Consider the following 8,991-nt stretch of genomic DNA (forward strand, 5'->3'; position numbering starts at 1 on the left):
ACCTTAAGGCGAGCCATAATGGCCTCATCTTCGGCATGCTCCTCCGGTTTTTTTTCGTTTTTTTTTACGTCGTGCTGTCCCTCGTTCTTTAAATGACACTATCCCGAGGAGGACATCTAAATGTGAGCCACAATGGCCTCATCTTTGGCAGGCTCCTCTGGTTTTTTTTTTCACTACGTGATGACCCTAATTTTTTAAATGATGCTATCCTGAGGAGGACACCTAAATGCAAGCCATAATGCCCTCATCTGCGGCAGGCTCCTCCGGTTTTTTTTACTACGTGCTGACCCTCGCTCTTTAAATGACGCTATCCCGAGGAGGACACCTAAAAGCGAGCCGTAATGGCCTCATCTTCGGCAGGCTCCTCCGGTTTTTTTCGATTTTTTTTACGTCGTACTGAACCTCGTTCTTTAAATGACGCTATCCCAAGGACACCTAAAGGCTAGCCGTAATGGCCACATCTTCGGCAGGCTCCTACGGTTTTCTTCCGATTTTTTTTACGACGTACTGACCCTCGTTCTTTAAAAGACGCTATCCCGAGGAGGACACCTAAAGGCGAGCCGTAATGTCCTCATCTTCAGCAGGTTCCTCCAATTTTTTTTACGTCGTGCTGCCCCTCGTTCTTTAATTGACACTATCCCGAGGAGGACACCTAAAGGAGAGCCGTAATGGCCTCATCTTCGGCAGGCTCCTCCGGTTATTTTTTCTGGTTTTTTTTTACATCGTGCTGACCTTCGTTCTTTAAATGATGTTATCCTGAGGAGAATACCTTAAGGCGAGCCATAATGGCCTCATCTTCGGCATGCTCCTCCGGTTTTTTTTCGTTTTTTTTTACATCGTGCTGTCCCTCGTTCTTTAAATGACACTATCCCAAGGAGGACATCTAAATGTGAGCCATAATGGCCTCATCTTTGGCAGGCTCCTCTGGTTTTTTTTTTCACTACGTGATGACCCTAATTTTTTAAATGATGCTATCCTGAGGAGGACACCTAAATGCAAGCCATAATGCCCTCATCTGCGGCAGGCTCCTCCGGTTTTTTTTACTACGTGCTGACCCTCGCTCTTTAAATGACGCTATCCCGAGGAGGACACCTAAAAGCGAGCCGTAATGGCCTCATCTTCGGCAGGATCCTCCGGTTTTTTCTGGTTTTTTTTAGGTCGTGCAGACCCTCGCTCTTTAAATGATGCTAACCCCAGGAGGGCACCTGAAGGCGAGGTGTAATGGTCTCATCTTCGGCAGGCTCCTCCGGTTTTTTTTGGTTTTTTTTAGGTCGTGCAGACCCTCGCTCTTTAAATGATGCTATCCCGAGGAGGGCACCTGAAGGCGAGGTGTAATGGCCTCATCTTCGGCAGGCTCCTCCAGTTTGTTTTTTTACTACGTGCTGACCCTCGTTCTTTAAATGACGTTATCCTGAGGAGCACACCTATAGGCGAGCCGTAATGGCCTCATCTTCAGCAGGCTCCTCCGGGTTTTTTTTTTACGTCGTGCCGATCATCGTTCTTTAAATGACGCTATCCCGGGGTGGACACCTAAAGGCGAGCCGTAATGCCCTCATCTTCGGCAGGCTCCTCCAGTTTTTTTTTCTTGGTTTTTTTTTACGTCGTGCTGACTCTTGTCCTTTAATTGAAGCTATCCTGAGGAAGACACCTAAAGGCGAGCCGTAATGGCCTCATCTTCGGCAAGCTCCTCCAGTTTTTTTCTGGTTTTTTTTTCTACGTGCTGACCCTCGTCCTTTAATTGACGCTATCCCAAGGAGGACACCTATAGGCGAGCCGTAATGGCCTCATCTTCGGTAGGCTCCTCCGGTTTTTTTTCCGGTTTTTTTCACTACGTGCTGACCCTCATTCTTTAAATGACGCTATCCCGAGGAGGACACCTAAAGGCGAGCCGTAATGCCCTCATCTTCGGCAGGCAACACGGTTTTTTTTCTGTTTTTTTTTACTACGTGCTAACCCTCATTCTTTAAATGACGCTATCCTAAGGAGGACCCCCAAAGGCGAGCCGTAATGGCCTCATCTTCGACAGGCTCCTCCGGTTTTTTTTCCGGTTTTTTATTTCACATCGTGCAGACCCTCGCTCTGTGCCGATCATCGTTCTTTAAATGACGCTATCCTAAGGAGGACCCCCAAAGGCGAGCCGTAATGGCCTCATCTTCGACAGGCTCCTCCGGTTTTTTTTCCGGTTTTTTATTTCACATCGTGCAGACCCTCGCTCTGTGCCGATCATCGTTCTTTAAATGACGCTATCCTAAGGAGGACCCCCAAAGGCGAGCCGTAATGGCCTCATCTTCGACAGGCTCCTCCGGTTTTTTTTCCGGTTTTTTATTTCACATCGTGCAGACCCTCGCTCTGTGCCGATCATCGTTCTTTAAATGACGCTATCCTAAGGAGGACCCCCAAAGGCGAGCCGTAATGGCCTCATCTTCGACAGGCTCCTCCGGTTTTTTTTCCGGTTTTTTATTTCACATCGTGCAGACCCTCGCTCTGTGCCGATCATCGTTCTTTAAATGACGCTATCCTAAGGAGGACCCCCAAAGGCGAGCCGTAATGGCCTCATCTTCGACAGGCTCCTCCGGTTTTTTTTCCGGTTTTTTATTTCACATCGTGCAGACCCTCGCTCTGTGCCGATCATCGTTCTTTAAATGACGCTATCCTAAGGAGGACCCCCAAAGGCGAGCCGTAATGGCCTCATCTTCGACAGGCTCCTCCGGTTTTTTTTCCGGTTTTTTATTTCACATCGTGCAGACCCTCGCTCTGTGCCGATCATCGTTCTTTAAATGACGCTATCCTAAGGAGGACCCCCAAAGGCGAGCCGTAATGGCCTCATCTTCGACAGGCTCCTCCGGTTTTTTTTCCGGTTTTTTATTTCACATCGTGCAGACCCTCGCTCTGTGCCGATCATCGTTCTTTAAATGACGCTATCCTAAGGAGGACCCCCAAAGGCGAGCCGTAATGGCCTCATCTTCGACAGGCTCCTCCGGTTTTTTTTCCGGTTTTTTATTTCACATCGTGCAGACCCTCGCTCTGTGCCGATCATCGTTCTTTAAATGACGCTATCCTAAGGAGGACCCCCAAAGGCGAGCCGTAATGGCCTCATCTTCGACAGGCTCCTCCGGTTTTTTTTCCGGTTTTTTATTTCACATCGTGCAGACCCTCGCTCTGTGCCGATCATCGTTCTTTAAATGACGCTATCCTAAGGAGGACCCCCAAAGGCGAGCCGTAATGGCCTCATCTTCGACAGGCTCCTCCGGTTTTTTTTCCGGTTTTTTATTTCACATCGTGCAGACCCTCGCTCTGTGCCGATCATCGTTCTTTAAATGACGCTATCCTAAGGAGGACCCCCAAAGGCGAGCCGTAATGGCCTCATCTTCGACAGGCTCCTCCGGTTTTTTTTCCGGTTTTTTATTTCACATCGTGCAGACCCTCGCTCTGTGCCGATCATCGTTCTTTAAATGACGCTATCCTAAGGAGGACCCCCAAAGGCGAGCCGTAATGGCCTCATCTTCGACAGGCTCCTCCGGTTTTTTTTCCGGTTTTTTATTTCACATCGTGCAGACCCTCGCTCTGTGCCGATCATCGTTCTTTAAATGACGCTATCCTAAGGAGGACCCCCAAAGGCGAGCCGTAATGGCCTCATCTTCGACAGGCTCCTCCGGTTTTTTTTCCGGTTTTTTATTTCACATCGTGCAGACCCTCGCTCTGTGCCGATCATCGTTCTTTAAATGACGCTATCCTAAGGAGGACCCCCAAAGGCGAGCCGTAATGGCCTCATCTTCGACAGGCTCCTCCGGTTTTTTTTCCGGTTTTTTATTTCACATCGTGCAGACCCTCGCTCTGTGCCGATCATCGTTCTTTAAATGACGCTATCCTAAGGAGGACCCCCAAAGGCGAGCCGTAATGGCCTCATCTTCGACAGGCTCCTCCGGTTTTTTTTCCGGTTTTTTATTTCACATCGTGCAGACCCTCGCTCTGTGCCGATCATCGTTCTTTAAATGACGCTATCCTAAGGAGGACCCCCAAAGGCGAGCCGTAATGGCCTCATCTTCGACAGGCTCCTCCGGTTTTTTTTCCGGTTTTTTATTTCACATCGTGCAGACCCTCGCTCTGTGCCGATCATCGTTCTTTAAATGACGCTATCCTAAGGAGGACCCCCAAAGGCGAGCCGTAATGGCCTCATCTTCGACAGGCTCCTCCGGTTTTTTTTCCGGTTTTTTATTTCACATCGTGCAGACCCTCGCTCTGTGCCGATCATCGTTCTTTAAATGACGCTATCCTAAGGAGGACCCCCAAAGGCGAGCCGTAATGGCCTCATCTTCGACAGGCTCCTCCGGTTTTTTTTCCGGTTTTTTATTTCACATCGTGCAGACCCTCGCTCTGTGCCGATCATCGTTCTTTAAATGACGCTATCCTAAGGAGGACCCCCAAAGGCGAGCCGTAATGGCCTCATCTTCGACAGGCTCCTCCGGTTTTTTTTCCGGTTTTTTATTTCACATCGTGCAGACCCTCGCTCTGTGCCGATCATCGTTCTTTAAATGACGCTATCCTAAGGAGGACCCCCAAAGGCGAGCCGTAATGGCCTCATCTTCGACAGGCTCCTCCGGTTTTTTTTCCGGTTTTTTATTTCACATCGTGCAGACCCTCGCTCTGTGCCGATCATCGTTCTTTAAATGACGCTATCCTAAGGAGGACCCCCAAAGGCGAGCCGTAATGGCCTCATCTTCGACAGGCTCCTCCGGTTTTTTTTCCGGTTTTTTATTTCACATCGTGCAGACCCTCGCTCTGTGCCGATCATCGTTCTTTAAATGACGCTATCCTAAGGAGGACCCCCAAAGGCGAGCCGTAATGGCCTCATCTTCGACAGGCTCCTCCGGTTTTTTTTCCGGTTTTTTATTTCACATCGTGCAGACCCTCGCTCTGTGCCGATCATCGTTCTTTAAATGACGCTATCCTAAGGAGGACCCCCAAAGGCGAGCCGTAATGGCCTCATCTTCGACAGGCTCCTCCGGTTTTTTTTCCGGTTTTTTATTTCACATCGTGCAGACCCTCGCTCTGTGCCGATCATCGTTCTTTAAATGACGCTATCCTAAGGAGGACCCCCAAAGGCGAGCCGTAATGGCCTCATCTTCGACAGGCTCCTCCGGTTTTTTTTCCGGTTTTTTATTTCACATCGTGCAGACCCTCGCTCTGTGCCGATCATCGTTCTTTAAATGACGCTATCCTAAGGAGGACCCCCAAAGGCGAGCCGTAATGGCCTCATCTTCGACAGGCTCCTCCGGTTTTTTTTCCGGTTTTTTATTTCACATCGTGCAGACCCTCGCTCTGTGCCGATCATCGTTCTTTAAATGACGCTATCCTAAGGAGGACCCCCAAAGGCGAGCCGTAATGGCCTCATCTTCGACAGGCTCCTCCGGTTTTTTTTCCGGTTTTTTATTTCACATCGTGCAGACCCTCGCTCTGTGCCGATCATCGTTCTTTAAATGACGCTATCCTGAGGAGGACACCTAAAGGCGAGCTGTAATGGCCTCATCTTCAGCAGGCTCCTCCGGTTTTTTTTTCACGTCGTGCCGATCATCGTTCTTTAAGTGACGCTATCCCGGGGTGGACACCTAAAGGCGAGCCGTAATGGCCTCATCTTCGGCACGCTCCTCCAGTTTTTTTAACTACATGCTGACCCTGATGCTTTAAATGACGCTATCCGGGGGAGGACACCTAAAGGCGCCGATGAGGACATCGAAAGGCGAGCTGTAATGGCCTCATCTTCGGCACGCTCCTCCAGTTTTTTTAACTACATGCTGACCCTGATGCTTTAAATGACGCTATCCGGGGGAGGACACCTAAAGGCGCCGATGAGGACATCGAAAGGCGAGCTGTAATGGCCTCATCTTCGGCACGCTCCTCCAGTTTTTTTAACTACATGCTGACCCTGATGCTTTAAATGACGCTATCCGGGGGAGGACACCTAAAGGCGAGCTGTAATGGCCTCATCTTCGGCAGGCTCCTCCGATTTTTTTTTACGTCGTGCCGATCATCGTTCTTTAAGTGACGCTATCCCGGGGTGGACACCTAAAGGCGAGCCGTAATGGCCTCATCTTCGGCAGGCTCCTCCGGTTTTTTTTCAGGTTTTTTATTTCACATCGTGCAGACCCTCGCTCATTAAATGATGCTATCCCAATGAGGACACCGAAAGGCGAGCTGTAATGGCCTCATCTTCGGCAGGCTCTTCCATTTTTTTTTACGTGTTGACCCTCGTTCTTTAAATGACGTTATCCCGAGGAGGACACCTAAAGGCGAGCCGTAATGGCCACATCTTCGGCAGGCTCCTCCGATTTTTTTTACTACGTGCTGACCCTCGTTCTTTAAATGACGCTATCCCGAGGAGGACACCTAAAGGCGAGCCGTAATGGCCTCATCTTCGGTAGGCTCCTCCAATTTTTTTCTGGTTTTTTTTTACGTCGTGCAGACCCTCGCTCTTTAAATGATGCTATCCCGAGGAGGGCACCTGAAGGCGAGGTGTAATGGCCTCATCTTCGGCAGGCTCCTCCAGTTTTTTTTTACTACGTGCTGACCCTCGTTCTTTAAATGACGCTATCCTAAGGAGGACACCCAAAGGCGAGCCGTAATGGCCTCATCTTCAGCAGTCTCCTCAGGTTTTTTTTTACGTCGTGCCGATCATCATTCTTTAAATGACGCTATCCCGGGGTGGACACCTAAAGGCGAGCCGTAATGGCCTCATCTTCGGCAGGCTCCTCCGGTTTTTTCTCAGGTTTTTAATTTCACATCGTGCAGACCCTCGCTCTTTAAATGATGCTATCCCGATGAGGACACCGAAAGGCGAGCTGTAATGGCCTCATCTTCGGTAGGCTCCTCCATTTTTTTTTTACGTGCTGACCCTCGTTCTTTAAATGACGTTATCCCGAGGAGGACACCTAAAGGCGAGCCGTAATGGCCTTATCTTCGGCAGGCTCCTCCGATTTTTTTCTGGTTTTTTTTTACGTCGTGCAGACCCTCGCTCTTTAAATGATGCTATCCCGAGGAGGGCACCTGAAGGCATGGTGTAATGGCCTCATCTTCGGCAGGCTCCTCCAGTTTTTTTTTTACTACGTGCTGACCCTCGTTCTTTAAATGACGCTATCCTGAGGAGGACACCTAAAGGCGAGCCGTAATGGCCTCATCTTCAGCAGGCTCCTCCGTTTTTTTTTTACGTCATGCCGATCATCGTTCTTTAAGTGACTCTATCCCGGGGTGGACACCTAAAGGCGAGTCGTAATGGCCTTATCTTCGGCAGGCTCCTCCGGTTTTTTTTTAGGTTTTTTATTTCACATCGTGCAGACCCTCGCTCTTTAAATGATGATATCCGGATGAGGACGCCGAAAGGCGAGCTGTAATGGCCTCATCTTCGGCAGGCTCCTCCAGTTTTTTTTTTACTACGTGCTGACCCTCGTTCTTTAAATGACGCTATCCTGAGGAGGACACCTAAAGGCGAGCCGTAATGGCCTCATCTTCAGCAGGCTCCTCCGATTTTTTTTTCACGTCGTGCCGATCATCGTTCTTTAAGTGACGCTATCCCGGGGTGGACACCTAAAGGCGAGCCGTAATGGCCTCATCTTCGGCAGGCTCCTCCGGTTTTTTTTAGGTTTTTTATTTCACATCGTGCAGACCCTCGCTCTTTAAATGATGTTCTCCCGATGAGGACACCGAAAGGCGAGCTGTAATGGCCTCATCTTCGGCAGGCTCCTCCATTTTTTTTTACGTGCTGACCCTCGTTCTTTAAAAGACGTTATCCCGAGGAGGACACCTAAAGGCGAGCCGTAATGGCCACATCTTCGGTAGGCTCCTCCGATTTTTTTTTACTACGTGCTGACCCTCGTTCTTTAAATGACGCTATCCCGAGGAGGACACCTAAAGGCGAGCCGTAATGGTCTCATCTTCGGCAGGCTCCTCCGATTTTTTTCTGGTTTTTTTTTCTACGTCGTGCAGACCCTCGCTCTTTAAATGATGCTATCCCGAGGAGGGCACCTGAAGGCGAGGTGTAATGGCTTCATCTTCGGCAGGCTCCTCCAGTTTTTTTTTACTACGTGCTGACCCTCGTTCTTTAAATGACGCTATCCTGAGGAGGACACCTAAAGGCGAGCCGTAATGGCCTCATCTTCAGCAGGGTCCTCCGGTTTTTTTTTTACGTCGTGCCGATCATTGTTCTTTAAATGACGCTATCCCGGGGTGGACACCTAAAGGCGAGCCGTAATGCCCTCATCTTCGGCAGGCTCCCCCAGTTTTTTTTTGTTGGTTTTTTTTTACGTCGTGCTGACCCTCGTCCTTTAATTGACGCTATCCCGAGGAAGACACCTAAAATCGAGCCGTAATGGCCTCATCTTCGGCAGGCTCCTCCAGTTTTTTTCTGGTTTTTTTTACTACGTGCTGACTCTCGTCCTTTATTTGACGCTATCCCGAGGACGACACCTATAGGCGTGCCGTAATGGCCTCATCTTCGGTAGGCTCCTCCGGTTTTTTTTTTCCGGTTTATTTTCACTACGTGCTGACCCTCATTCTTTAAATGACGCTATCCCGAGGAGGACACCTAAAGGCGAGCCGTAATGCCCTCATCTTCGGCAGGCAACACGGTTTTTTTTTCTGTTTTTTTTTTACATCGTGCTCACCCTCTTTCTTTAAATGACGCTGTCCCGAGGAGGACACCTAAAGCCGAGCCGTAATGGCCTCATCTTCGACAGGCTCCTTCGATTTTTTTTTCCAGTTTTTTTTACGTCGTGCAGACCCTTGTTCTATAAATGACGCTATCCTAAGGAGGACACATAAAGGCGATTCGTAATGGCCTTATCTTCGGCAGGCTCCTCCGGTTTTTTTTTTTCTGAATTTTTTTACGACGTGCTGACCCTCGTTCGTTAAATGATGCTATCCCGAGGAGGACACCTAAAGGCGAGCCGTAATGGCCTCATCTTCGGCAGGCTCGTCCGTTTTTTTTTCAGGTTTTTTATT

General features: G+C 49.2%; 1 long non-coding RNA gene across 1 annotated transcript; it reads right to left on the bottom strand.

The window, feature by feature from the left end:
• Nucleotides 7,409–7,641, bottom strand: LOC110264655. Its single transcript, XR_002350831.1, has 2 exons — nt 7,579–7,641; nt 7,409–7,473 (listed from the first exon to the last, which is right to left on the bottom strand). It is a non-coding gene; the product is annotated as an uncharacterized LOC110264655 (long non-coding RNA).

The sequence above is a fragment of the Arachis ipaensis genome, chromosome B07 (assembly GCF_000816755.2).
Source record: "Arachis ipaensis cultivar K30076 chromosome B07, Araip1.1, whole genome shotgun sequence".
NCBI lineage: Eukaryota > Viridiplantae > Streptophyta > Magnoliopsida > Fabales > Fabaceae > Arachis > Arachis ipaensis.